Raw genomic sequence first — 6188 nt, 5'->3', positions numbered from 1 at the left:
TGTATTTATGTTGTAAAAGCTAATTTGAAATGAAACATCCCAAGTTATTTTGAACAGTTCCAGAATATTTTGTCATACTCTTCATGAACGTTTATCATTATAGTCTGTTTTCAATGAGAACACAAGTTGCTCCAAATCCAGTTATGATTCACAAAACACATATCTTCTGTAAAGCATGTATCCCTTATTCCACACGACTTTAGGACTTGTCTGACTCGTTAAGAGTATGTTTAAGTTTATTGTCTTCATTTACTTGCCTTTACAGTACCCTGTACTGTGATGAATCGTAAAATGTCTTCTAGAAATAACCGTCCCCCTTACGGTAACTTTTGTTAAAGTTAGTTAGTATCTACTCTGAAAAGTAATGTGGGCCCCATCCATAATCTTTTGTCAACACAAGACTGGCTGTGTGAATGGACGGGACAACAGCTGTAACTTATTGCCTAGCGCTGCAAATTTGACCTGGATTGGACAATACCTCAGGCAATCCTAAACACAGGTTGCTGCTGTGTTAAAAATATGTTTTATCATTTTGTAAATATTCCTTTATAAATATCCCTGCGTGATACTATTCCACACATTTAAAATCTCTATTTTTTTAAATAACAAGCAAATGGGAAGATATTCATAACAAACGAAGAAATGTGTTTTCCATGATAAAAGTAAGTAAATTCAAAGCACATGGTTTTAAACTAATATGATTTATAGTTGTCACAAAAGATTGTGAGAACAGTATCTCAGTCACACCGAATAAAGAATAACAATGTCCAACAATTAAAGAAATGTTTTCTCCTTTTGGAAGTCTTTGTCACTCGTTTCAACATCAGCATTATCAGATTCCTTCTATGTGTCGACTGGAATTTGAATAGAGTCACATAATGAGAGTTCAGAGCAATGTAACGTGATTCTTTACCTTTTCCAAGAGCAGAACTTTTATCACATTTTTGTGATGTGATGTACGTGTAAACGGTTGAGATATGCGTTTATCATCTTTTGTTTCGGACATCAAGGCATCTAAAACAATCATGTAGTTCTTCTTGGCATAAAAAATTGTTCAACCTGTAGATTGTAACGAATGCCTTTGATAAAAGTCACATATGGTATAGTTTTACTAATGGTATCATAAAGAGGTTGCCACTCAGTGTAACACCATATGATGTTGTTAGGTATTGGTTTGATGAGTCCTCTTTGCAGTATCTGACAAACAAACACAGTCTTTCCACAACCACTTGGCCCAACCAAGACCATATTAGAAGGAATAGAAAAATTGAATGGTATGGCAGTATTATGTATCCGTTGTAGAGAGGGGGAAGGGAGGAAGAGGAGGGGCATGAAGGGCCTGATGCATCTGTCTTCTGTGTCTCATCATATTATCATATCTTGAAAAGAGTTTCCTATATTCTGGACATAGAGATTAGTACACGAGTGTCTGTCAGAAACCATTTATCTTACATAAGGTAAATGGTATCTGACAGGCACGAGTTCAGTGATCTGTTTCTTACACACCCTAAAATCGCACCTTTTTAGCATCGAAGCAGTGTATTTTGTCTATTCTTATGATCGCAGTGGCGCATTAATACATAACACCATGGTCATGCATGACGTCATCCGATGCACTGCTTACTAGTCATAAATAATTTGACCCTACACAAAATAAGTAATTACTAAATATGTACAACTATGTTTACTTCCGTATGACATCACTACCGGTGACTGACTTTTACAAAATGGTGTGTTCACTGACAGTATTACCCATATGGGCTCAAATATGCAGTGTAATAACTTTTTGATATTTGCACAGTGTGCAATTAGTGATTCTCGAAGCTGATTGGTCAGTGGAACAAAGATCAATTTTCATTGGACAACGGAACTATTTTTTTCTCATCCCATTCATTCACAAATCCCTTCAGATGTTTTACGTGCTACAATCTCACTAATTCGAGATTTTAAAGACAAGACACATAGTTTCATATTAACAACATGATTTCACATTATCATTTTTTCCTTTATTTCACATGATTTTCATTTTACAGTAAAAACCAAAACTACGTCCTCATTTGTAAACAAACATGGCTGGCCATTTGAGACCTGTCAAAGTAAATGACCTCGTTAAAGCAGACGGAGATCTGACTGACATGAAAAGTTATTCGTATAATTCAACCTCTGAACACATTTAATGTCTCTGTTGTCAAAACTGCACATGGCCAGATTGAAGTTCCAAGATCCAAATTGTGATGTTGCCAGAAACTGTTTCTAGGGCCCCAAGATCATCACCACCAAGTCCTTGTTTGCGTTTGTGTTAGAGGGCTTGCTGTTTGTTGAATTCTTCGACCACCCGAATCCAAAAACCGGACTTTGTGAACGATGATGACATCAATAACTGCAAATGAAAATGAAAACACACATAAAAAAGACTCAACTTGATATGTTGACATGAACTTAGTTCACAAATGTATACAGGGGCCGTATACAGGTAAGAAAAACACAAAAATATGACTACTCATACTTTCAACGATGGCATGAGAATAAAAACAAATTCATTTTGCAACAACATTTAGACTTTCCGAAAGACAACATAAAGAAGCTTCTATTTCGTACGATTTCGTAACGTTGTGTGAAGAAATAACGTGACACTTTTTTTGTCTGCAAAGTACGGCGATGTGCGGTATCCAGGCTGACTGATGTCCGGGGACCATATGACTATGGGGGTGAATGACACAGGAAAGGTGCAACTAAACATTATCATTTGCAAATTTATCATTTCGGCATGCACATCAGACAGTTCAGAATTCGAACTGTCTTCTTTGAAGGACTTCAAGGATAGCATAGAGAGTTACCTTAGCGACATGATTACCAGCATCTGGTTGCGAAATCGATGCACTTTGCTGAACTCGGAGAGGTTTTGAAATCAAAACAAAAATAATTAAAAATACAAGGAAAAGAAAACTTACCCCAGCGAGCTGATCCCGTGTCCGATATGGAACTAAATAACTCCGTAAATGCGGACAGTTTAGCACCAAGTCTCCAGATACCGTGTTTGTCTATCAACAGGTATTCGACCATTATGAATCACATCAAAATATCAACAAACTCCCGTCATCTGACTGTCCACTCCGCGTTTGACAAATCCTCCTGAAATCCCACATGCACGTTTCCCATCAGTGACACTTGTCTCAAAGCACACACGATGTTCATTAAACTTGTTGTCCGGATTAAACTGTAACGCCGGTTCTCTTGTCATTCCTGGTTTCGGCTGTCTCATATCTGGGTCAAGTCGGGTCATTCATTCCGACACTGTGACAGCAATCGTACTTTTCAAAGTTTACCTTCTTTTCGTAACTTTTCTCTAACAAACAAGACTTCTGTACATTCTGTCTATGTTGTTGTTATAGATTTTGGCATTTTTTTCAAATGACACATAAAAAAATTGACAGGTTTTCCGTGTTTCCTCTTCTCAATGTGAAATGCATGTATCTGCCGATGCACGACGGGGCTGTCTGTCAGTGACGAGATCTTGTCAAAACAAGCTTTGATTAAAAAACCTGTGAACCTTTTTGGAAACCTGTCTTCCTCATCAATGCTAGATAATGTACGCTGTGTAAATCGGACAGAAATATAATTGCAATAATGTGATCTTTACAGTTTTTTAACAGAACTATTTTTTTTCAGACGTAACAAGACGTTAATTGAGTAATACGGTTGGATTGAGTGGACGGTGTTTCTTTTCACTCGCGGATTGATACAAAACAGCTGATTCTTGATCGGCGACAGTTGATTGTTTTTTTATTGAAACATGTCTTTACTATGAATATGGGTAATAAAAAGAATAACCCACTCGGTAAAAATTGAAGCTAAAGCTCGGAACTTAAAACATTAATTTCACTCGTGACATATTTTCCGTAATCACTCGTACCTCGTGGGTTATTCTATAAATAGTACCCGGGGTTTTTAGAGGAGGATTTTCGTTGACTGAGCGATCGGACATAAATGCGTCACGTGAGTCATCAGAAACAATCAGACAATCTGCTTACTATTATTTGTTTTATTTTTTTCCAATGCAACTGAGAGAATTAGTCAGAAATACAGATAACTGCCATTATCTTTACATGTGTCACACAGAAAGGACCGCCATGATATTGCTGGAATACTGCTAAAAGCGGCCTAAAACCACACTCACTCACTCACACGGGACGGAAACTTTCACGAGTTCGGCTGAATTTACCTGATCATTGTAATGTATATATTTGGAATTCCACAATTTCTAGTATTTCTATTCTGTCTACATTTTTCATTTGCTTGTCTTTTTAGTTTTGGGCGTGCAAAAGTCGCAAATAAACTGACGTCCAAAAGAAACTTTACCAACTGAAAATATAAATTTCAGACAAAATATACATTTTTTTTCGATGAAGTTTATTTAAAACACATAACCTAACTACAACAATAGTGTATGCAGACCATGTTAATCGTCTGTTACATGTTTCCGAGATAAAACGCGGAAAAGTGAAAAACATGTGCAACACGGACAACTGCAAATGCACGTGCGGCTAAGGGTATAAAACGATTGCAACGGCAAGTCAGACATTTTAAGTGATAAAAAAAACACAAAAGAAATGCCACGACAGTCGAACAACCTGAACGAGCCTTGGGTATGGTACAGATGGAAGCCACCAACGCCCACCTTGCACGAACCCTGTGTTGCCATTACCAACTTGATGCAACGTTACAGACAGACAGGGCTGACTGCTGACAGACAGGCAGACCCAGGGTGACCAAGCCCAATGATAACTCGTCCTACTTTCCTAGTCTTGACAAATCTCGTCTCCAGCATTATCAGCCATAGCTCTTTCCTGTGCAGCCTCGTTTCTTTTCACTATATTTCGATTGTGTGATGTCCGAGTACTATCTCCCTGAAGAAGAATTCCTAGCTATAGACTAAGACATTTTAACAAAGGGCGCATTCTTCATCTTCTTAACATCCATGCATAGTGACTCCGTTCTCACTGTGACGTCATGGATGTCTTTTAGCATAACACAAGGCTCATGAATATTCCTAGAGCGCCTTCAACGTAAGGCGCTGAAGTTCCACAAAATATACTACTCATCTTTGCAGACGATTTCACAACGCCTAGGCATGTCCTTTTACACCAATTACCTGTTGCAACCGCTCCCTTATCTGAGTGGCAGTTTGCAACCGGTCCCGTATCTGAGTGGCAGTTTGCAACCGGTCCCATATCTGACTGGCAGTTTGCAAATGGTCCCGTATCTGAGTGTCAGTTTGCAACCGGTCCCTTATCTGAGTGGCAGCATGCAAATGGTCCCGTATCTGAGTGTCACTTTGCAACCAGTCCCTCATCTGAGTGGCAGTTTGCAACCGGTCCCATATCTGTGTGGCAGTTTGCAACTGGTCCCTTATCTGAGTGTCAGTTTGCATCTGGTCCCATATCTGAGTGGCAGTTTGCAAATGGTCCCTTATCTGAGCAGCAGCATGCAAATGGTCCCTTATCTGAGTGTCAGTTTGCAAATGGTCCCTTATCTGAGTGGCAGCATGCAAATGGTCCCTTATCTGAGTGTCAGTTTGCAACCGGTCCCTTTTCTGAGTGGCGGCATGCAAATGGTCCCTTATCTGAGTGTCAGTTTGCAAATGGTCCCTTACCTGAGTGTCAGTTTGGAACCAGTCCTTCATCTGAGTGGCAGTTTGCAAATGGTCCCTTATCTGAGTGTCAGTTTGCAACCGGTCCCTTATCTGAGTGTCAGTTTGCAAATGGTCCCTTATCTGAGTGGCAGTTTGCAAATGGTCCCGTATCGGAGTGTCAGTTTGCAACCGGTCCCTTATCTGAGTGGCAGCATGCAAATGGTCCCTTATCTGAGTGTCAGTTTGCAAATGGTCCCTTATCTGAGTGGCAGTTTGCAACAGGTCCCTTATCTGAGTGTCAGTTTGCAAATGGTCCCTTATCTGAGTGGCAGTTTGCAAATGGTCCCTTATCTGAGTGGCAGTTTGCAACAGGTCCCTTATCTGAGTGTCAGTTTGCAAATGGTCCCTTATCTGAGTGGCAGCATGCAAATTGTCCCTTAGCTGAGTGTCAGTTTGCAACCAGTCCCTTATCTGAGTGGCAGTTTGCAAATGGTCCCTTATCTGAGTGTCAGTTTGCAAATGGTCCCTTATCTGAGTGTCAGTTTGCAAATGGTCC

The sequence above is a fragment of the Haliotis rufescens genome, unplaced genomic scaffold, assembly GCF_023055435.1.
Source record: "Haliotis rufescens isolate VD_foot unplaced genomic scaffold, xgHalRufe1.0.p SCAF_14, whole genome shotgun sequence".
In the NCBI taxonomy this organism is placed as follows: Eukaryota; Metazoa; Mollusca; class Gastropoda; order Lepetellida; family Haliotidae; genus Haliotis; species Haliotis rufescens.
This window is presented reverse-complemented; position numbering follows the sequence as displayed.